This window comes from Dasypus novemcinctus, chromosome 4, assembly GCF_030445035.2.
Source record: "Dasypus novemcinctus isolate mDasNov1 chromosome 4, mDasNov1.1.hap2, whole genome shotgun sequence".
NCBI lineage: Eukaryota > Metazoa > Chordata > Mammalia > Cingulata > Dasypodidae > Dasypus > Dasypus novemcinctus.
The window spans coordinates 18,082,011-18,106,949 of NC_080676.1; the positions used below are offsets into that span (position 1 = coordinate 18,082,011).

Genomic DNA, 24,939 nt, shown 5'->3' on the forward strand with positions numbered 1-24,939 from the left:
GACCTAGGATGATGAGCAGAACTGGGGTTAGCAACGGGAGGAGATAGGGGAGGAGGGGCTGCAGGAAGCCCCAGGGGCCGGCATTTTGGGCTCGTTCAAGTCGGCGTTGGTTGAGACCTTTTTCAAGTTCTTTTAAGCTAGAGTCTACTAAGCCGGTATAGTTAGCATAAACGCAGCATTCTTCTCCTAGAGCAGCACATAGGCCACCTTCTTTAAGGAGGAGGAGGTCAAGGCCTCGGCGGTTTTGCAGGACAACTTCAGAGAGAGAATTAAGAGAGTCTTTAAGGTATTTGACTGCATCACGGAGGTAGATGATATCAGAGTCTACTGCTTGTCTGAGGTTTTGGAGGGCGGAGGTTTGTGTGGCTAGAGCTGCAACACCAGTGGCAGCTCCAGCTGTAGCTAGGAGGGTAGTGACAGTGAGCACAGCAGTAATAGGTTCGCGTTTGTGGAGGTAGATAGCTTCTTGCGTGTGATCAAAGGCTTCAAAGAAATGTAGAGGAGTGCGATAGATAACTCGAGGCGTGAGAAGGATGAGAACACACGTTTCTTTGGTTTTGTTAAGTGTGGCAACAGATAAGCATGGAGTAAGTCCCGTGGAGGAGCAGAGCCATTGAGTGGTGTTTAGGGGAACTAAATATTTGGCAGAGATGTGTGGGGAGGTATAGTTGGCACAGACGGTAAGGCTAGGAGTGTGGGAGGAACGGGGGTGAATGCATATACCCTTGGAAGAGATGTGCGTAAAAGTGAGTGAGATATGAGTAGATTGATCCCAATTGCAGGAAGAGGGGGAATCATCGGTGGAGGAAATAAAGAGGGGCGCGGGAATAGCAAGTGGATCATAGAGGGGGAGGCTGGGGGAAAGACATAACCAGCAAGAGCGAGTGAGGTTGGGGTGGGAGGAGTTTAGAGAAACGTATGAAGCTTTAATCAAGTTGATGAGGGGGTTGGAGTACTTAGTGGGAGGCAACTGAAGGCTGACAGGCGATGAGGCGCGAAACGATGAAGAGGGAAGGGGGGACGCAAAAGGGGTGGCAGACGTAGGAGGTGGTGGGTTGAGAAACCGGTTTGGGCCGATGTTTGCTGGGCGACTGGAGGGGGGTCTTTTCCGGATTGTGAAAAAGGCTCCTGAATCGTAACCGGTCATGTATAGATGGATTCCTCATGTACGACCCACGAGCCAAGTGTCTGCGGAGGGGTCTTTGACGAGGAAAGAGACATTTGGGCGTTGGGGGGACAGTTGTCTACTGAGCAGGTAGAGGTTAGGATCTTTGTTAGAGGGTTTAGCCCAACCAACAGCCATGGTTTCACATCCCCATGAGGGACAGAAGAAATGCGCGGGGTCGTGGCAGGAAGTGGAGGAGGAAGCAATGGAGGAGGGGCAGATGTAGTAGCCAGAAATAGGGGGGCCCTGAGGGCCGGCAATGGCGTATGCTCCGCCACCATAACAGCCCTGGCCCTGGCATCCTGGATAGCAGTCAGGAGCTTGGCCAGTCAGGCTACAAAGGTGGAGTGAAAAGGAGGGTGCCCCTGCAGTGACATTGAAGGCGAGAACTGCATCTGATTTCCAGTCAGAGAGGGTCCAGTTAAATGGCTGATGGGATGAATAGCTCTGGGCAGAGGAGGCTAGGGACAACATGAGAATGAGGAGATGAATGAGACGAGGGAGGGTAGGGGAACAAGGGGTGGGTGTGTGAACAGAGCGGGCCTGTCGGAGGAGCTGGAGAACTTGGCGTTCGATGGGGTCATCACCTTCAAGAGAAAGTCGGCTTAGGCGGCGGGCAAAGAAGCGTTGTCGACGTCGTTCGCGGCGAGAGAGAGCTGGTGTGGTCCCCATGGGCGACGGTGTTGGGGTAGTAGGCTCAGATGAATGTACTTGGGGGCGCATAGTGGTCATGGGAGAAGGACTACAAGAGAGATGAGGATAGCAATTAGAAGCAACCAGGCAATAGCGAGGAGAAGACGTTGACGAAGGTTCCAGTCTGTTGGGGCTGTGGCTGCGAGACAGACAGCTGAAAAGATTGTTAGAAAAATGAAAATTGCAAGAAAAAAGCAAAGTAAGAGTGGGTGGGAGGGGAGCTTGAGGAGCATTTGCACGGTGAGTTCCCTTTATTGATAGGTTATAAGGCACGTTTTGGTGAAGGTCAGGCACTTGTCAACAGCGGGTTGCGGAGGTAGCAAAGGCTTCTCTTGTGCAGAGTTGGGTCCTTTGAAAGATCTGAAATGACAAAAAGGAAAAAAGAGCCCCCATAGAGGAGGGGCAATCAGCAGAGAGAAACTTAGAGAGAGCACTTATTGGAATAGAAACATTTTTAGGAGGGGGCTTGGCTGATGTCTCAATCATTGCCATTAGCATTGTGTTCTGGTATCAAAGGACGTGGGATGTCTTCGGGGTCTGGCGCTAGTGGGCGCGGGATATCATCTAGGTCAAGCTGCTGTGTTGCAGGCCGGATGTACCTTCCTGGGACCCAAAGAGGCTGTCGTTCTGTTTCTGGGAAAATACAGGTGAACCCTCTTCCTTGTGCTAGCAGAGGGGCAGGTTCTTCTTGCCAGCGATTGGAAGCTGGGTCTTTCCAGTAGACCACAGGAGTTTGAGAAGGCGGCCACATAGGTCCCCAATGCTTATGCGTGGGAGAGAGTCCTTGACTATCAAAAGTTAGGAGATTGTGATGGATGAGACAAGCTGTCACAACATCTGCTGGAGCTTTGTGGGGGGAAGAGGCTTTCTCTTTTTGAATGAGTAGCTTGAGCTGTTGATGAGTGCGTTCGACAATTCCTTGTCCTTGTGGGTTATACGGAATGCCGAAGTGATGTGTGATGTGATACATTTGCACAAAGTTGGCGAAGGAAGCACTGCGGTATGCTGGCCCGTTATCTGTTTTGAGGTCCCATGGGACCCCCATAAACAGAATGGCTTGGCGAAGAGCCTTGATGCAATGTTTGGCACTCTCTCCTGCGAGGGGCACCGCGTAGCACAGATGGGAAAAGGTGTCAATGGCTACGTGAAGATACTTGAAGCGGCCGAAGGCGCTGACATGAGTGACATCTAATTGCCACCGCGAGTTAGGCCGGAGGCCGCGAGGGTTGACACCTCGGGGTTGCAGGGGCCCCAGAGGGAGGAGAGGGGCGCACACACGGCACGAGCGCACTAGGTGCTTGCAGGTTTCAGCGGGTAATTCTGGATAGAGCTTGCGAATTGTCCGCGCTGAGTAATGAAACCGCGAGTGCAGCAACTTAGCGTGGTTGATGGGGTCTCCAAGCAGATTTTCATCCACAACATAATCTTTGCAGGCTAAAGGAAATACTTTAAAGCTTGACACTGCCGCATCGGCAAGGTTGTTGCCGTGGGCAAGGGGCCCCGGAAGGTTGGAATGACTTCGCAAATGTGTGATGAACCAGGGCTGCTGTCTCGTTTCAAGTAAGCGCTGCATGAAGGCAAGCGCTCGGTCAATGTTTGAATCGCCTGGCAAAAAGGTGGCAAGTGGCAGGCTGCGGCAAACTTGTAGCGTGTATAGGCTGTCTGTAAAGATATTGAGAGGCTGGCTTGGGTGGAGATTGAGGACCGCTGCGACCGCTAGGAGCTCGCCTACTTGAACAGAAAAGTCATTGGCGAATACTAAGTGCTGGGGCTCAGGTTTTCCAGGAGTGTAGATAACGGCTGCAAACGCTGTTTTTGAGGCGTCTGTGAAGGCAGTGATGGCTGATGGAATGGGGTTCCGCGCAGGCAGCGGGCGGAACGGGTTAGAGAATGCTAACTGAGACACCCCTTGCAGCAAACGGTGATGAGGATAGTGATTATCAAAGGAGCCGCGAAAGAGCTCTACTAAGCTCTGCATCTGGGTATTGTTCATAATAAGGGAAGAAACTTCTTTGGCATCAAGAGGCCAAACAATAGTGTGTGGTGGGATACCATACGTTTGTATGGAAAGGAGGACTAAGTCAGTGGCCAACGCAATCCAGGCCCTTAGGAAAGGGCAGATTTTTGGGAGTTTGCTCTTTGACGTGTGCAGAAAAAGAAGAGGACCATCTTGCCACAGGAGACCTGTCGGGGTGACCAGTGTCGGTAGAACCAGGGCAAAGATTGGAAGATCTGGAGAGAATCGCTCGAGGCGGCATTGCTGAAGCGCATCACTGACTTGTTGGACGGCTTCTTGTGCAGCGCGGGTGATGGTGATCTTTTGCCGGACTGCAGCAGGTGGGCTATCTTTGGTTTGCAGAAGCTCGAAGAGAGGCTGCATTTGTGCTGTCGTGATGGGAAGTGCTGATCGAAGCCAATTGATTTGCCCACAAAGTTGCTGAAGTTCAGTCAGTGTCATAGTGGGAGAGATGTGCAGCCGAGGGCTTGACGGTTGTATGGAGTGATGGAAATGAAAGCCCAAGAATTGAAAAGGAGGTTTGAGGTTTATTTTGTCTGACTGTACGGTAAGCCCGAGACTCGAAAGGTTGGTCATCACTGCAGAAAGCAGGTCATTGAGAAGGGTGCTAGAACTCGCTGCTAAGAGAAGATCGTCCATATAATGGATGATGTATGTTTCTTCAGGCTGGAAATGAGAGCGCAGCGGCTCGAGGGCACAGTTGACATAAAGCTGGCACATGGTGGGGCTATTCCGCATACCTTGTGGTAGCACTCTCCACTGGAATCGGCGTGCTGCGCCCTGGTTGTTGGTGCGTGGGACTGTAAATGCAAATCGTGGGCAGTCCCGCGGGTGAAGAGGAATGGAGAAAAAACAGTCCTTGATGTCGATGGTCGCTGCATGAAAATGCTGGGGGACTGCAGTAGGATGGGGGCAGCCTGGCTGAGGTGACCCCATCGGCTTGATGTGCTTGTTGATTTCTCGAAGGTCGTGGAGAAGGCGGAACTTGCTAGTGTTCTTCTTGTTAATGACAAAGATTGGTGAGTTGTAGGGACTGGTGGACGGCTCAATGTGCCCCGCTTGTAGTTGTTCCTCGACGAGGGCAGAGAGAGCCTGTAACTTGTGCACGGGCAAGGGCCACTGCTCGACCCAGATGGGCTCCTCTGTGTCCCATTCCAGAGGGATAGGGTCAGGTCTTGAGACAGGAGCAGTGGCCCCTAGAAGGGGGGGGCAGCGCGGCTGAGAAGGCTTCTGTGGTGATATGAGCTTTTAGCTGGCTGAGGACATCTCGTCCCCACAGGATGGTTTGAACTGAGGAAAGGACGAGTGGACGAATTTGGCCTTCGTGACCTTCTCGATCGTTCCAATGCAAAGGCTGTGATGTCTTCCAGGAGGTACCAGCTCCCATGGCGCCAATGACTTGAGGGCCGGTTTCGAGGGGCCAGTGGTTGAAGGCAGCGATTTCAAAGGGAATACAAGAGATTTCAGCACCAGAGTCTAAGAGCCCTTCAAGCCACTGCCCGTTGATTTTGAGCTCGAGGGAAGGTTTCTGGTGACGTGTGATAGGCATTGTCCACATTAGGGCTTTGGAGCTCTCTTGAAGGCCTCTTGGGAGAGGGGCTGAGGCCTGCCCCGTTGGAAGTTTAAAGGCTGTTGCGAGGAATGGCAATCGCGAGCCCAATGGTACCCTTTTCCACAGCGCGGGCATGGTGTGGGGGGGCCTCTCGGTCGGCGCAGTGCCTCGGCAGGGCGGGGAGCCGCTTGTTGAGGGCACTCGCGGATGAAATGACCAGATTGACCGCATCGAAAGCAGGCAGAAGCAGAGGCAGAGGACACAGCCATGGCGGAGGAGAAGGCAGTAGTAAGCGCTTTAGTTTGAGGGTCAATATCTCGGCAGGCTAAGACCCACTCGTGTATCTGCTTGTCGCGAAGAGGGAGGATGACAGTCCGGAAGGGTGCGAGGCATCCGTCAAGAATAAGCTCTTTTGCTAACATAAATTGGGCGTCTTCATTGGTGATTTTCCGCTGACAGGCTTCTAGAACGCGTGCGACAAACGCGGGAAAGGTCTCTTGTGGGTCTTGAAGCATTTGCGCAAATTTGGTAGATTGCTTGGAGGAGACTAGCGAAAATGACCGCTGGACAAGGTTCTTTGCTCGTTGCCAAAACCCTGGATCTATATTGACATAAGACTGAGGATTAGCAAAGCCGTTGATTCCGGTGTAGGCATCCGGTGGATCTCTGACACCGATGCGGGCGTTCTCTGCTACTTGTTGCTCAACAGCATGCTGATAATAGGCACGCCATTCAAGAAACTGACCAGGTGGAAGGATGGCGCGGGCTAAGGAAATCCAGTCATAGGGGAGCGCAAGTTGAACTCCCAGTTCTTCTAACAATTGTTGGACATATGGGCTACCTATACCATCTTCTTTCACGGCCTTTCGCAGTGTCTTGATCTCTTCGGCCGTAAAGGGAAGCCAGGTCTGAGGGCGCTGTGGCGTAGGCAGCGGGTTGAGCGGGTAAAGCTGAGGGGCGGAAGGGTGCGCTCTTCCGGAATCGCCGTTATATGGTGGTGGCGAGGGATGAGCGGTAGCGGGAAACAAGTGAGGGAGTGGCAGCTTAGCAGTGTCAAGGCGGCAACAAGCTGGCGGCGGGACCCTTTTGAGCATCGGACAAGATGGCGGTGAAGCCACGTCATTTCCGGGAGCCGGCCAAGATGGCGGCGAAGTTACGTCATTTCTGGGGGCCAGCCAAGATGGCGGCAGAGTTACATCATTTCCGGGGGCTGGCCAAGATGGCGGCGACGAAGCTACATCATTTCCGGGGGCCGGCCAAGATGGCGGCGAAGCTACATCATTTCCGGGGGCCGGCCAAGATGGCGGCGAAGCTACATCATTTCCGGGGGCCGGCCAAGATGGCGGCGAAGCTACATCATTTCCGGGGGCCGGCCCGGGGGATGACGAGACAGGAAGGGGCGGGTAAAGGCGAGAGGAAGCGCCTTTGTTCCCGCCGGCGGGCTCTAATCCGGGTGAGGAAGAAGCAGGAAGCACGCCATCTTGGGCAGGGGTAGAGGAAGGAGGAGGAGGTCCGCCATTCTGAGGAGCCACAGAAACGGTTTCTGTAGGCGGCGGGGAGCGCGAGCGGGGAGGCTCGCGCTCGAGAGCTGCGGCGAGCTGGTCAGACAGAGAATTCGTGTCTCTAAGATCATCGGGCTCATAGTCATTGGGTTGTTTGATCGATTTGTCCCGGATGACTTCGGATGGCGCACCAAGGAGGCAGGCACGAACGGCCACAAGAGTAGGCAGCAGGCCGGGCGGAAAAGACCGCCTTTCATGCTCTATGGCAGAGGTAACTCGATCTATTAGCCGTGAGTACGTGTCCGGGCTCCAGAGCTGGCAGGTGGCGAGCCCGGATTGAAGGGGAGTAGTAAGTCCCAATATTTTTGGAGCTGTTTCAGGGAAATGCGAACCCCATTGGTATCAAGCAGGGCGGCTAAAAGCCGAACCTGAGGGGTATGGTGTGAAGAGAGGGAGGTGCCCATAGTGGGAGAAGAAAAGACGGTGATGGGGTCCCTACCTGGAGAGCTGAAATGGTCGCCAGTAGACAACAGCAACAACAGACAACAGGGGCCGTAGGGCGGTGGAAGGAAAGGATCCCGGACGAGCCCCCAAGTGTGGGCTTGCTGGCAGTGATTAGCGGCCCACGAGGTCCGGGCAGCCTTCCACGGCTTGGCGGGAAGCCCCTAGGCCAGCGCGTAGGCCTAGGTTCTCCAGGCGTGGGGGACGCGTGGTAGAAACCACGGAGACAGCCTGAGCGCAGGAACAAGTCTGCTTTATTGCGGAAATACACTTGGTTATATAGGGTTGGGTAGAGGGAGGGGCAGGAGCTGGGGCGGATTAACTACGGGGCGGTAGTGGATAGGCGGAGTTGTGCAGGCGGCTATGAGGTAGGCAGTAGCTAGGGAAGAAGGCAGATTATATGTTGGCAACGTGGGCGGGACTGGCGGGAAAGACAGCAATGGCTGGAGGAAGGAGATAACAAAGGCTGGGGGAAGGGATGCAGCAACATGCTCCAATTCATGACTGGAGACATTTTATATTGGCAATTTGGATTTACAATTCTGTGAATTATCTTTCCTATCATTGCCTCATTTTTCTATTGAACTGTTATCTTTTTCAAGATATTTCACAGGAGCTCTTTATGTATTATAGAACAGTACTTCCCAATGTTTTTCACTTCATGGCACTCAGAAAACATCATCATGGGGTAATTGGACTTTGAGGCTACCAATGGCTCAGCAGGACCAGACTGAGTATTCTACTTCCCTCCTTGCTGAAAGGAAGCCTGAGAAAATGAACATCTGGGCACAGCTGTAACCCAAGTCTGGTCCAATCACAGGAGCTGATTTTATAAACTTTCCCCCCAAATTTTTCATCTTATTCTTGACTTTGATCTTCACCTATACATATTTCACATTGTCTAGAATTTTTATGTTTTGTGTTATGGTTTCTGGATTTCATTTTATTTTGAGAAGTTCCCTTCAACCCTTGAATTTTACTGTAGCTTTAAAAAAATTTTTTCATCCAAGATTTTTGTAAATCATGTGTTATAAAACTTAAAAATTATTTTTCTTGCACATAAACATTTTAGGTGACACCGGAGTAAAAAACAAAATGAAAGTGCTTCCTGGGAAGCAGATGTGGCTCAAGCGATTGAGCTCCCACTTACCACATGGGAGGTTCCAAGTTCACTTTCTGGTACCTCCTAGAGAAGATGAGCAAGACACCGAGCTGGTGCAACAGGATGGCATTATGGGCTGATGCAACAAGATGATGCAACAGGAAGACACAAAGTGGTAAATGAGAGACACAGGAAGGCAGGGTGTGGAGGTGGTTCAGGTGATTGAGTACCTCTCTCCCATACAGGAGATCTCAGGTTCAGTTTCCAATACTTCCTAAAGAGAAGATGAGCAGACACAGAGAGTGCACAATGAATGGACAGAGAGAGCAGACAGCAAACACTAACAATGACAGGGGAGAGAAATAAAATGAATCTTGAAAAAAAATAAAGTGCTTCCAGGTTCTAACTAAACATAGATATCTGTGCTGGCTGAAGCAAAACTAAAATGAAAATATTCTCTGAAAAACTTTAAATATTTTTAAGGATTTTTTAAAGGAAAGGACTATGGTGTCATCTTAAAATCTCTGCCCCTGGAATTAAGAAGTCTTTGGTCAAGGCACATCTTACTTCTAGGTGTGAGTCAGTTCCGGCCTTGGCAAATCTCTCAGATTCTTTGGCTCTCAATGTTGGTATTACTAAAATGTATTAACCTAAACAATGTTGGAGACATTTCTTTCTGTTCTAACACTCTACAGTTCTGCTATTTTGTTCAATTGCATGTTAATCCTTCAGAAGTAAGTAAATGAAATATAATTTTCAGCATATTGGTGCCATTTCCTTTGGGGAAGCCTGATGAGAAGAAAATATCATGATGAAAGGTTCTTAAGGACTACTTAAGTTCATTGTTAAAATGACTAAATAGTCTTGCCCTCAGGGAATTCACAATTTATAAAAATTACTACCACAAAGATAGGAGCTATAAAAGGAATACGGAAGAAACAAATGAATTATGGAAAACTAGGCAATTTTCAAAGGAATTCTGTCAATTTTTTCCATGTTATGCAATAGAGTTACATGAGTCAAGGTCAGAGTTCAAAATAAAATGAGAGATCAAAGCCATACAAATGTAATTAAAACTTCCATAGGGCCTTACAGGTTACTGGAACTTGGGCTGACCGAAAAATAAAAAATAGGTTTAAAACACTGAGAGACTTCTGCAAATTTGACCAGAATCTAATCCTCACCTGATTCTGATATTTGACAGCTTATTACCCCAAAAGGTTCATTTATTTGGTTGAAAGTTAAAATGTATCATTTTATTACATGATTTAGAAGCATGGTAAATGGAACATTATTCCTAAAATAAAATTCAGCTTTACATCCTTCAATATTAGCTACTGAACTAAGTCTCCTTGCTACAATCGTAAATGAGAGCTGCATTCCCTCCCCTTCCCTGTTTAAGACATGTCTTATCTGTCTCTGAAGGATCTTTCTTAGATCTCTCTCCAAATAAAATTATTTTAGCAACATCACACAGATGACTCCAAGAGAAAAACTAAAGATGTCTATTTTTCAAGGTCCAATTCTAGTCTTATCCTCTCTCTCCTTTCAGAATCACCCATGCCACAATGTTTTCCCTTTCCTTTGAATTCATGAAACTCCTTACCCATATAACTCATTTGAAATCAATCACAGAAAATCTTATTTCATGCTTATTTTCATTTAAGGCTTAGATTTCTTTTTAACTTTCCAAATCTTTATATGTTTTTCCTCCCAAGTAGTCTCTAAGGCAGTTGAGGACAGAACTTTTGCTGCAGTATCAAACCCGGCTCCCATCAACTTAAGAGCGCCAGAGCAGCCCATCTGGTGCTCTGATAGGCTGGTAGATCTGCCCCCATGGGCATTGGAAGCAGGAATTGGAAGACAGCAGGGCTTCTTCCTTCCACCTTTTGTCTCTTCTCTCTGATTGGCTTTTATTTTTTCCTGCTGCAGAGAATGAAAGAGGAAGGGAACCGTGGAAGGGAAAATTTAACCACTGAGAATTCCAGAGTTACATTTTTTTAAGCAACTTAACCAGAGACAAAAGAGATCTTGCACTCCAGTTCCAATTAGAAAAAACCTTGGGCAGAACACTGATTTTTCCATCTTTAGTAGCATTTCCATTTGTGGATGGACTTTTATAGAGTAGACCCCTTGATGTCTCCACTGCAGTGTCCAACCCATGGTTAGCAGAGATGTGGTAACCCTTCCAACTTCTCTGATACGACTAGAAAAGAATATTTTCCAGGAAGTTGCTGTTCTGGACATAAAATCACTTGTTTCACCATCATATACTAGATTTTTTAAAAAGCTCTATTGACATATAATTCAGATAATATAAAATTCAACCATTTAAAATGTACAGTCCAGTGGTTTACAGAGTTGTGCAACCATCAAAATCTAATTTCAGAACATTTTCATCATCCCCCAAATACAATGATTTTGAGAGAAATATTTGCCACCTATTTGGTGTTTGATGTTGAGGAAGTAATATTTTAATAGTCAAAATAATGCCCCTGCCCCAAAGATGTCTACACCCTAATCCCCCAAATCTGTGAATATGTTACTTATGTGCAAAGAGGACTAGGCAGATGTGTTTGAGATGGGAAGTTATCCTGAATTAACTGGTGAGCCAAATGTAACCACAAAGGTCCTTATCAGACCAAGGCAGGAGTGTCCAAGTCAGGGAGAGATTTGAAGATGCTACACTTCCGGCTTTAAAGATGAAGGTAGATGTCAGACGTCAATATGACTTTCCCAGAGGCTAGAAACAGAAAGGAAATAAATTTCCCCCTACAGCCTCCAGAAGAAACACAACCCCTCTGACACCTTCATTTTAGCCCAGTAAGACTTCTGACTTACAGATCTATGAGATAATAAATTTATGTTGTTTTAAGCCACTAAATTTTTTATATACTTTAAAGAAATTTTTTAAAGATACTTAGATTATATAAATGTTACATAAAAAATATAGGGGATTCCCATGTACCCTGCTCCCTACCCCTCCCCTATTTTCTCACATTAACAATATCCTTCATTAGTGTTATACATTTGTTACAATGGATGAACACATTTTGGAGCATTGTGTGCAGATTATAGTTTACATTGTACCTTACACTCTCTCCCACACAATTTTGTAAGTTATGACATGATATATAATGGCCTGTAACTGTCATTGCAATGTCATTCAGGACAATTCCCAAGTCCCAAAAATGGCCCCATATTACACCTATTTTTCCTTCTCCCTCCCTCAGAACCTTCAGTGGTCACTGCCTCCACATCAATGATAAAAGATCTTCCATTACTTGAATTGTAATAAGTCTATAACAGATTAACAGTAAGCCTACTCTAGTCCATTGTTCACTCCCCAATCCTGAGGATTCTGGGTTGATGATACCCATTCTGCCTCTTTAAGAAGGGGGCTTAGATCAGATAGATGGGACTATCTCACTTGCAGTTGCAGACTCTCTCAGAGCCTTGGGATCATCATTGTCCATCATCATCCCCTTGTTAATTGTCCTGGGTGAGTCCCATGAACTGGAGAGCAGGTAATGTGACTCTTGAGATTCAGGGCCCAACTGACAAAAGGACAACCCAAAGATTTAAGTCTCTTGGACATATACCTATCAACTCTAATACTAACTATAGGTTCAAACAGAAGGGGTAGAGAAACCACAACTGAGTCCAACTCTGTCACACTGAGGAGTATGAATTCCAAATTAGGACCCACTCACAGGGCTCCAAACTTCTGAGCTGTCTGCCCTGCCTATAGTGTCTGGATGTCTCCAGAGTCCTCAGGAGCCCTGCTATTTGAGGCAATATTTACTTTGGCAATCAATAAGATCCTGCTAAGACATGCATAAGTGTAATATCTGGAAAGACCTCCCAACTCACTATGAAGTTTCTTAGCCATATAAACTCATTTGTCTTTACCCTTTCCCCCTTTTGGTCAAGTTCTTTTTCCAGTTGCATTGCCAGTTGGCGCTTGGTAATAATCCGTCAGTGCCAGGGAGGCTCATCCCCAGGAGTCATGTCCCACGTTGAGGGGAAGGTAGTGCATTTATATGCTCACTTTGGCTTAGAGAGAGACCACATTTGAGAAATAAGGAGGTTCTCAAGAGTTAACTCTTATGCATACTATAATACTAGGCTTTTAATTTCAAAAGTAAAGTTTCATAAGTATAATCATCAATATCAAGGGCCTGTGAATGGCCCATCCTCCTTCAGTAGTCACTGCCCCCATTCTCAGGGGATTCTTGCTGTCCCATTAGAGAATGTGGCAGGGCTCCCCAGGATGGCAATTCAATATTCTTTTAGTCATCGAAGCCACTAAATTTAAAATAATTGATAAAGCAGCAATAAGAAACTCATGCAAATTTAATATTTCTGAGACTCTGTTTTCTCATTTTAAATTGGGCGTAATTAAGCCTACTTCATAGTGCTTTTATGAAGATTCAGTATGATAATATCTGTGGTTCTAAACCAAAATCTCAGTACTTATGAATTTATAATTTATATATTTTAACTTTAACGTATCGTATTAAAAACATTTTACCATTCTCATATTCCAATAAAAATCCTATGAAAAGATTGCACAAAATAAATCATTTGCCAAAAATTATGCTCAACTGAGCTTTCAACCACCTTCAAATAATGAATCATTTCATAAGTTGGTGTTTGGCTAACTGAGGATTAAGAACCAACCCATTTTTAAGCACTGTAAATGTTTAGAAGGAATAATTTTGAATTGAATCATAAACTTTTAAATTTTCTTAAATTGAATTTACCAAACGTAAATCAAAATATTTAGTGAACAAGGGTGGTCATAATCCATATCCATTATCACGTTCTGCTATTATCTTATTATACTTTCAGACTCCATTGAGTTTTGTAGTCACTCTTTTCTCCTACACTAAGTAAACCCAAGACTTCTGTGCTAGTCAAAGTTTCCACATCTGCTTTTTCTCCCTTCCCCCGACTTCTATGAGGTTATCTGTAGTCAAGTGTTAATTGCCGTAGCGTGTCTGCTGCCAACAATAATAGCTAACAATTACTGAGTGCTTACCAAGTGCTGTCTAAGCACTTTACAATATTACTTCATAAATCAACCCATTTGATGGGTGCTATTTTGCCACCATTGCACTGATAAAGAAATGGAAGCACAGAGCAATGTGAGCTCTTATACACTATGCCATGCTGCTACCTGTAGCAGCCCTTTCTTCCCTTCAAATTTGCTCTTTATAATTTTCTGTGGGTTTAAAAGTCAGATAATAAAACGGGAGAGAATTATGTGCCAGATATGAATAAATAAGCATTGTATGAGGAGGGGAATCCTTATCTATGAAGGAAATGTACAAATTGTATGGCATATACTTTAGGATCTCTATTCAGAATCCTCTTCTTTATTTAGTCCTGGACTGTGTTTATGTTTAAAGTGCTAGAGGACAAAATTCTAACTTTGTGATTGTATGTAGCCTGCTCGATTTCTGCTAAGGTTTTCTTTACTTAATTTTCACTGTTTAATTTTCATTATTTAATTTGTTCAAACATTTTAAGTATTAATCCATCTTGAATATAATTTTTGGAAATGATATGAAATGGGCACAATTTAATTATTTTTCCGTATGGAAGGCCCCTTTGCTACATCGTTTGTTTCTGTGCCATTCTACTCAATGGAAGGTCTGCCTCCGTCATATTTGAATTCTCATCATACATCATCTATTTCTTATGGGTTATGATATTGATTTTAGTCGCTTAATAATATACCCTAGATCTATAAAGAAAGATTACCCTCATTCTTTTTCTTTTTTTTTTACATGTTTTTTGGCTATTAATGTCTTTATCATTCTATATGAAATTTAAGATCATTTTATGCATTTCTGAAAAAAAGTCCTATTGATATTTCAATAGGCCTTACAGAGAAAAAGCATTTTTATTACATAAATTCTTTAAGAAGGTAGTTTTGACCTTAGATTTAGTTCGATTTTTATTATGCTCACTGGAAAAACTCAAACAAACTGTCCTACAGGGAGATGTCATGATTTGAAGTATGAAGCATAATATAAATCTTTGGAATAATTCCGGCAATGTGACATTTATTCCTCTGTGTACACAAAGAAAACAGACGGTTAAGTTTCCATAGACAACAAAAGGAAAACATTGAGTTTTATTACTCTCCTTGCATCTCAAGAGAACAATTCTTCATAATGTTTTGGGGTCAATAATGGGAATACAGAAGAACGAAATTTCTTTATTTTTACAAATAGCCTTTAAATTTAGTGATACTTTGGATCTTTGGAAAAACTAAATTTATTAATAATTGCAATGAAGAATTTGATCCTAACAGAAAAACCACAGAGTTGGCACTTTACAGACCTGGATTCAAATCCTGACGCAACTGCGTGACTTTGGGCTAGTTATATAACTACTCTGAGCCTCATGTTCTTCATGTATTAAATAATGTCAACTTTATAAATCTTCTTAGTAATTGCACAACCTAAATGTGACTAAAAGGTCAAGTACAGTGCCTGGCAAACATGAAATTCCAAATACTACTACTTTTTTTTAAATTTAGAAAATAGCTAAGCCTTTATTCATAACAATTATGCTATGTATCTATATTGTTATTACATATAAGTCCTCATCTATTTCTTCTTAACAGGCTATGTAATGTGATTTCTTAAATTCCTTAATTGCTTCACCAGAAGTAAATTATAGTGAGTAACTATGAGCCAATCACCATCCTCCAGGCACTAAATATATAAAAGTAAATTAGACAGGTAGGCTCCCTTCTGCAGTGAGAAACATATATAACATATATAAATATGCAAACAAAATAAAAATTAATTACATACTAAAAGTTAATTACAGATTTTTGAAAGTGTTATAAAGGAAATAAACAGCATTATGTGTCAGAGCAACTCAGAAATGTATAGCAGTTACAGGTTTGAGAGTTGCATCAATGTGATTAAGACTATGTTAGGGATTTTCATAAGGTGATATTGGATCCAGGAGGAGAGTGCTTGAAAATGTAACTGTACTCTCTTTCATAAATAAGCATCTATAGCAATATTACTTAAGTGTACAGAATCTTAATGACAACTGCTCATGATGAAATAATATCTGTACTACGCTTAAGTACCAAACCAATGAAATCCTTAGAGTAGTATTTAATGAACCACAGGGTTCTCCTTTATTGAAATTTTTCAAATGTATGATCTATATAATTTTTATTTTTTTTCTCTTATACCAATCAAGTGAAAAAATTTGCTTAAAAGCCTAGCTCTTGGAAGAAGCCCTGACTTGAGGGTACATTTCTCTTTCACTCAAAGATATGAGAGGAGAAAGTTGTCCTAAAAAAGTCCAAAGAAAAGTCCCCTACCTGATCCAAATCTGCTTCTGTTCACATATTCTCTATTTTAATTAGGGAATCACCGCTCACTTATTTTCTTAAACTACAAGCCTTACTTGAGTTTCCACCAGCATCTCAAGGGTTCCACCATCCCTCCATTCTCATAGCAACTGCCTTAGATCACATCCAAATCACCACCAATGGCTGCCTAATTAGTCTCTCATAATTTCAATCTATACTTCATAGTCTACTACAGTTAATTTTTTAGTGACAAAATGTGAAAGTCTTGCTCAATCTCCCCAGTTCCTTCAGGAAAACAAAACAAAACTAACAAAAACTCCTTTCCTACCTTATTTCTGGCCACACGGTCTGTCTTGTTCTAGTATCCAGCCACAAACTACTTACCATTATTCCAGAGCATCCCAAACTCTTTCACTTTTGTATGGAATATTATTAACTTCCGTAGTCACCTGAAAGTCACCTTCAGACTGAGCTGAAACGTCACCTCTTTGGGATGTCTTCCTCAGAGGATCATACGGAGCAGTGACTGCTTCCCTTGTGCCGACATTGTTGCACACAGCGTTTAGATCTGTGAGTGCTTTTACCTGGTTCCACCTCTAAACTGTGAGCGCCTTCTTAATGGGAACTGTAGTGTAGTCATCTGGGTACAGTGCTTACCAGAAAGGGAAATGTCCAGAACTTTCACCAACTTGAAAGTCCACTCCAATACAAAAAAAAAACGTGTACTTTGACCCAGTGTGGTGACCAAGAGGTGGAGAAAATGGCTCTCACTGGTGTTACTGCTAACTATGAAGACTGACTTTTGCCATCACTAGAAACAGTGGAATAGTGAAGTCCTCTGGATTTGAGACTATACCTCCAAATAAAAAAAGAAACCACTAGATGGCATTACACAGTAAGATGGTAAAGGGCTTTTCTAATACATTATAAATTTCCCAGATGGGATTTCAATTAAAAATTATGTTTACAGGGGTTAACCCCCTTAGCAACATAAACATTTTTGAATATTCTAGAACAATAGCATCATTCTAACTTTAGATATCTAGTCACAGTCAGTATCTTTTCATTTCCCATTGAGATTAAGAGTAGCCAAGGACATTAAGTGGAAACATTTTTGCAAGGTCTTAGATGGAAATTCACTCTTGGTGGAATGTGGTTGAATTATTACCAAGGAATTGCTTCATTAGTCCACATACAAAGGAGAGGGAATCTCTTCTTTATTCTCTTTTCATCATGTTAGCCTCAAGGGATAATAGAAAAATAAAGAATGCTCTCTTAAATTTACATCTCAGGCTCATGATAAATATTATAGTAAGAGGAGGATTTTTCTGAAGGTAAAAATGTTAGGAAACATTCCATAAAGCAAATACAATGAGAAACATATATTAACACCCTCTTATTTTCCAGAATTTAAATGTACTTTTAAATGGAGAAAGAACAAAATGTTAAATGTTTAGCAATTCCCCTTCTCTATTTTATCTTTCAAAAATCTTACTTTTTACTATATATTTCCTCAATAATAACTTCTTCCTGCATCTGAATTTTTTACTACTTTACAACTTTCCCCCTTGTCTCTTATCTATCAAGGACCCGACAGTATATTATTAAAATCTTCCTGTGCTTTTCTATTTTTTTTTTTAATTAAAAATCCTCTGTCTTCCCAATTAAAAAGTAAAACAAAGCAACTAAACTTTCTAACTCTGACAAATGCACTTAGTCCATTGGCTACCTCAATTTGAAAAACCCACTCACCAATCTTTTTTCTTTTTAATTATAAAGGAGGGTAAAGAAACAAGAAAATTAGCAAATAAAGCTACTTTGATAATTGCTATTTTTAAAATACCAAGATATAATTTGACAATTGCTGTTTTAAAAATACCAAGATATGCAATGACCCTAGCGTTGCTTATTTCCCAAAATCCCACTCAAACTGAAAGTAAGGTTTTCATTGTCCTGCCCATTACACAATTTATGGTACTTGAATTGCCCTCCCACACACTTAATAGTCTTTCAGATATTTACTGTTATAAAAAATCTGGCCAACTTATTGTGCAGAATGGTTATAAGAATAAAAGTCAGTTTAACTGGGCTGCCTCATCAGTTCCTTGGGTGATTTTAATGTGGAATCACATTGAGAACCACTGTTCTACAGGAAAGAGTTTTGTAGTTGGCAAAGTTCTATGTTGAAGTATTTGTGTGACTTAAAGTTTTTGTCTCGACAATACTTAAATATAATCTCATATCAAAGGCACTTAGTGAACGATAAAATTTTTTAAAAAATATTTTTTCATTATAGCAAAAAGGAAAATGTCCAAATCAGTTTAGTATGAAGAAATTTTTAAAGATGGTGATGGATTGGAAATTTGGAATATATTTCTCATGGGGATATTTGACATATCCTTTTACAGCATTTGCTTCTTGTTCAATTCTAAGTATTAATAACATTTAGAATTTTTTCCCAAATAATTCTTAGAATAAGTAATAATTACTTGCTGAATTGAACATTGTTGGAGGAAAAATGCATTTGATTTTCTGATGTATTTGGATTTTTAAGGTAAAGGATCTGGGGAAGGAATTAAATGTAAGCATACTTAACATACTATCCTTTGAGAATTTTCAGCTTTAACTTTAGCATAGTTTTCTCTAAAACGTGTTTCTATTACATGTGCCCCTCTAGTTACAATCAGAATAATTATTTTCTCACATTTATCTCTTTGAATGATCAAACTCAACAAACATTCACTGATTACCTCCTGTGCAAGGCAGTTTCTGATACTTTTTTTAGCGATTTGAAATATAATGTTCTGTTAAAGAATATGTTAATAAAAAATACAAATCAGTACTTCTCACAATGAGTTATTTCTGGTTCACTATTTTAATCAGTTCTAAGTTAGCAAAAATTACTATGCGGGTCTGAAGTTTAAAAATGAGTTAATAAAAGAAATGTAATTCTGAGATTTGAGATACTTGGGCTGATTCCCATTGGATGCAGTATTCTATGGATTATTATATTAGAGCTATAACTTGAGTGATTTAGAATGATTTGTTCAAACATTTACTATTTCATATTGAGATAGAAAACAAAACAAAAATCTCCATCTTCTTACTTTATCACTTTATCATTCTTTAGCACAGTGTATGTGAATTTTTCTATTTAAATTGTGTATATTCATTCACTCTTTCAGAAAACTTAGCACCTATTCAATGCCAGAAACTGTACTAGGCATTGAAAAATTAATATAGTATAAAAAGAAAGAAGATTATTTCAATAAAATCAGAAGTCATTTAATAAAATTCAACATCTATTCATAATGTGTAATTATTAGCAAGCAATAATTAAAAAGGTAACCACCCAAATAATCTATAACAAAAATTATGTTTTATGGTAAAATATTGGAAGCATTCTCTTTATTTTTTTTCAGATTCAAAATGTGCTTTATCTCAAGAAGCTTAAATAGAAGCAAAGACAATATTCTCTGGAAAACTCAGACAATGGCCTCAAGTAATTATGAAGATGAACTTTCTCAAGGAATGAATATGAAGGATTTGAACAAAAATATTTCAAAAACTAAGAGTTTACATCTCCAAGTTAAATGACCAAAGATGGAATAGAGTAGATGAAAGTGTGCTTAATCTATGGCTTCTTTCTTCTTTCAAATTTTAATTTTATTTTTAAAAAAGCTTTACATTACATATATGTTAATTTATATATATAGGGGGTTCCTATATATTCCAAATCCCCCCCACACACTCTCCCACATTAACAACATCTTTCATTAGTGTGGTACATTTGTTACAATTGATGAACACATATCGAAGCACTGCTACTGACCTGGTCCATAGTGTCTGTCCCTCATAGTTTATACTTTGCCCTGCACGATTTTATAGGTTTTGACAACATGTATAATGGCCTGTATCCATCATTGCAATGTCATGCAGGACAATTCCAATGTCCCCAAAATGCCCACGTGTTACACCTATTCTTCCTTCTCCCACCCCTCAAAACCTCAGTGGTGGCCACTGCCTTTATACCATTGATATGAGTTCTTCGACTGCTAGAATAATAATAAGTCTATAATAGAATAATAAATCTACTTTAGTTCATTGTTCATTCCCCAATATTGAGGATTTGGGGATCGTGATGCCCACTCTGTTTCTGGTTGTCAGGGGGCTTAGACCCATCAGGGATATGGATGGAACTGTCTTGCTTGCAGTTAGAGATACTCTCTGTTTTGGGGGATAGGCATTGCCCATCATCATCCTTGTGTTAGTAGTCCTGGGTGAGTCCAATGAACTGGAGAGTAAGTGTTGGTTGCAACTCTGCTGAGATTCAGGGCTCAACTGGCATATGAACAAACCAAAGACTTAAGTCTCTAAGACCTACACTTAAATCTTCAGTCTGTCCACATGCTGGTTGAGCCCTGAATCTTTTTCAAGTAAGGAAGGGGACAAGACAGTCCAATGTCCTTCCTTCCCCTTCTCCCTTCTTCCGCCACCACCCATTGCACAGGAGATCCATGGGAGCATGATTGGAGTTTTGAATCAATGTATAAAGAAAGAATAACCCATAGAGATGGACAGCATTGTACAAAGGCATGAATGTGTAAAAAAGCATGAAGCCATTTCAGTATGGTTGGGACATAAAATATGAGACAGCAGGAGAGCGAAATACAGGAGACAAGACTAGAAATGTAACTAGCAGGAACCAGGTCTATATTATAGAGCTTTGTGTGGAGGTTGGGTTTTATCTTTTAGATGAAAAAGAGTCCGTTTGAAGCCAGAGAAAAATGTATCCATATTTTAGGATGATCTCCATGGTAACCAGGTAGTTTGGAAAGGAAAAGGTTATAAATATTTTTTTACTCAAATCAGTGAAGCCAGATTTTGTCTTCTTTACTGTGTATCCATCCCCAAGTGCTCGGCACAGTGTCTAGCTCACAGAAGTCACTTGAAATTACTCGTCAAGAATTGAACACTGTGCATAGAAAAGCAGGGCCAATGGAGAGAAGGTGACAATTTTTAGAGATAACACATTAGCATCTAAAGGACTTGGGGTGGTCAGTTCAATGACACTGACTGCTCTTGCTTGGGTGACTAGTGCTGCAATAACTGAAAGGAAATAAAGTAGGAGAATCCAATCTGAGGCATAAGAGAGTGGCTCCAATTTTGACAGAATGAGTCTGGAGTGCTCCTGAAATATTAGGGGAGGGAGTCCCAGGAAAGTTGGAAATATGCCTCTGGAGTGAAGGAAAGAAGTCTGGGCTAAAGAAATATATCTAGTAAAGGTTTAGTAATTACTTCAAGGTCCCAGATCAGTAATTCTGGTTGTTAGAAAAGACGAAATTCCCTGTTGTAAAATTTAAAAAAAAAAAAAAAAATCTGCCTTTCCTGTTCAGGGAAAATGTACCACATAAGCTTATAGGGAAATGTCAGCACATCAGGGGTTTATTCGCATTAGGGGGGTTTGTTTTGTTTCTACATTTGTTTGGTCCGTGTTTTAGCAGACACAACTACTGTCCCCTTACCTCAAAAACAGCAACACATTAAGAGAGAAGATTTTAATGAAAAATGCTTGCCTGGAGCTATTCAACAACCTTATTGAAATTTGACTGCTGCATTATCTAAACTAATGGGAACTGGAAATAACAATAGAGCATAACTGAACCATTGGCACATTGCATCTGTGCTGTGGAAACAAATACAACCACTATTAGTGAAATCTGTTTCAGTTTTCTCAGCCTCTCTGCCACATATTTTAATAACTTTTTCACAGATATCTTGGAACCATCATGGCAATTGAAGCACTTTTGTCAAAGTCTCCACCTTAGAACAGTTGCTTTGAGTTGGAAAATTTACGGTGAGAGTAAGCTGCTTTCAGGTGGAAGAATAATATGTTGTATCTGAAGCGTACCTTTTCTCAAGTAACTATGATATAAACGCAAGCAAACAAGTGGGTCTATTTGGAAAGATGAGATGAAAGCAGTAAAACTTGACCATCCTGTTAGCCGGTTCATTCTTCTGTCTATTTTTATCCTTTGTCTCTCTTACCAAACATCACGTACCTAATTGGGTTCTTACACGAATCTCCGAGTAATCAAGTAGACTATACCATGATGGAGTTTTTCTCCACTTCACTTGCAATTGCTAATCAGGCTTGCGGGCATTGAAGCCAGCTCCATTCTCTACTGCTGCTTGAGAAGCTGCTGTAGAGGTAAAATGTTCTGAGCATCCCTCTGTATTCTACTTAGGCATTCAGTCCAACCCACCTGGGTTTTGTAAAGCTTTCGCTCCCAAATCTGTAAACCCTCAAACTTGGTTCAGAAAATCGGGTTAACTCATGCCAACATTTGTTGTTTTTTAAGTTTTACCTTTTTATGTTAGTTTTTTCCAGAGGCTTTATAACAATAGCTGTACAACCCTACCTTTTTGCCCCCATTCAGAAGCTTGGGTTTTAAAAAAATAACTGAAATATTTTAGTATAACTATATACACACACATGGGTGGGAAAATAAGCATTTCTCACAAGTGAACTAGAATTCACAGGCCAAATAAATAGTGATGTACAAAGTTCATTGAGAGTTGCTTGTCACTGACCATTTGAAAGGTCAACATTTAAGCAGTGTAATTATCATCCAATATTTGTTGATATTGAACAATGTGCCTGGGGAGTACATGAAAATCTACTTGTGAATATTTATATAAAACTTACCAAGAAATTATTTTTGGCACTTGACATTAGCAAGTTGTAGGAATAAAAATTAAAATCTGAATATACAGGATGACATAATGTTAATGGGAAAACTTATGAAAATGCCCAGGATAAAAATTGAAATAGTAATCAATACTTACATCTAAGAAAAGGAGAGGTTCATGATGGGAAAGGAAGAGATAGGGAGAGAGAACGAGGGTGAGGCAGGTGGTGGCACAATATTATAAGAGGCAGGGATGAGCAAAAGATAATGAAAGGTGATAGCTTTATTGTAGAAGAAGAAATTAGTTATCGTATCAAAGGAAAGTGCAAAGTGGAAAAAGATGAAAGAGACATAAATGACACAAAAACATATTACAACTCCAACCTAAATTTATAGCAAAATTTGAACTATCCTAAGCCATTCAGAAACATTCCGGGTATTTGATGACTAATCACCACTTAGTGTGAAGAGAATGGGGTGATATGCTAATAGATAACAGCATTTGGCTTCTAGTTTAAATTTTATGAAGAATATCATAGTAAGATAACAGAGACAGTTTGAAAGTAAGGCCATGAAAAGAAGGAAAAGTCATAATCATTAATGGGCCTGAAATAAGAACAAGGCCTAGAGCAGCATTGTGCCTGGGAATTTCCTCCTGTCAGCCTTCATGTTACTCAAATGTGGCCAGTCTCGAAGCCAAACTCAGCATGTAAATGCAATGCCTTCCCCTCAGCGTGGGACATGACACCCGGGGATGAGCCTCCCTGGCACCGAGGGACCACTATCAACTACCAACTGATGATGCAATTGGAAAATGACCTTATACAGAAGGTTCAATGCGGATCAGCAGAATATCCCTGTCTACATAAAATAACATGACTTTAAAATGCTGTTTGACCTAATGTAAGGGGGAAATGGAAAGGAGAAATGAGTTTATATGGCTACGAGTCTCTAAAAAAGAGTCTGGAGGCTGTCAGAAGGATTGCCCTTGTGCACAACTGAGCGGGGTCTGAGAGACAGATAGAGCAAATACAACCCCCAGGTATTGGTTCCTTTGAGAGCTAAAGAGACCCATGGGAGTTATGGTCATGGCCGATGGGGTTAACTACCAGGTCAGATGGCCCCTCTTTGGAATGGTGTTTATGTGTGATGAATCTGGACTCAGATGGGATCTCTCTTCATGGGACTTTCATGCTAATGTGCTGAAGGTGCAGTTGGTGTTGGGGTTTGGGATATATTTGGGGGATTTGAATCTCTGGACTGACAGTGTGATGGCCAGGTCCTGAGCCTCAGCAGACTTCAGCACCTACAGTCTGATTCATTGGACTCACCACACTCAGCTAAGATGGAGTTGAGGAGGGACAACCACCACACCATGGAGCCTAGAGTGATTAGAAGTGGGAGGATTGCATCCAGCATCCATGTGGAATCTGAGCCTCCTCTTGACATAGAGGTGCAATGGACACAACCAATCCAGTGTCCACATAGAAAAGGTGGCATTGGATTGGGAAAAGTGGACATGGTGGCTGATGGGTATGGGGAAAGGCGGGAGGAGATGAGAAGTGGAGGCGTCTTTGGGACATGGAGCTGCCCTGATGGTGCTTCAGGGGCAGTCACCGGACATTGTAAATCCTCACAGGGCCCACTGGATGGAATGGGGGAGAGTATGGGCCATGATGTGGACCATTGACCATGAGGTGCAGAGGTGCCCAAAGATGTACTTACCAAATGCAATGGATGTGTCATGATGATGGGAATGAGTGTTGCTGGGGGGGGAGAGGTGGGGTGGGGGTGGTGGGGTTGAATGGGACTTCATATATATATATTTTTTTAATGTAATATTATTACAAAGTCAATAAAAAAATAAATGATAATGTTAACCAAAAAAAAAACAGATTTGATAAACTGGAAAAAAAAAAAAAAAGACTGGAAATTGAATAAGTAAGGATTTTAGTCACCAAAACAGATTCTGATGTACATTGTTTAAAGTGAGAAAAGACTGAGAAAATGTTAATAAACACAAATAAATATGTGTAAAATGTTTGTCCATTAGACATTTTCCCTTGCAGAAAGCAATCCTGAAGTCTGGATTATGGCAATAGTCTTCCATTTCTTTCTCCCTGTGTCAGCGGATATGCTCCTTAAGTCTGCTAGAAGCCTGTTAAACCTAAGTGAGACTGTACCTCCACGTAAGGTACAAAGGCAAGGACGGTCCTCCACGCCCTTCAGGATCCAGCTCTGGCCCCTGTGACTCTTCCTTTCCAGCTGTTCGCTCTGCCCCTGCCGCAGTGGCCATGGCTCTTCTTTAAGCATTCCACCCTCGTGCCTACCTGGGACCTGCATGCTTGCTGTTCCATTATCTAG

General features: G+C 42.1%; 1 long non-coding RNA gene across 3 annotated transcripts in view; it reads right to left on the bottom strand.

The window, feature by feature from the left end:
• The window catches only part of LOC139438859 (uncharacterized), a 34,555-nt gene extending 17,825 nt beyond the window's left edge, over window positions 1–16,730 (bottom strand). The window contains exons 1-2 of one of the 3 annotated variants that reach the window (XR_011648571.1): window positions 16,541–16,730; window positions 8,581–11,275 (exon numbers count right to left, since the gene is read on the bottom strand). This is a non-coding gene — a long non-coding RNA (uncharacterized lncRNA). Of the gene's footprint in view, window positions 1–8,580; window positions 11,276–16,267 lie in introns of all 3 variants that reach the window. The other 2 variants (XR_011648570.1, XR_011648569.1) reach the window with 2 other exon arrangements.
• Window positions 16,731–24,939: the final 8,209 nt, after the last annotated feature.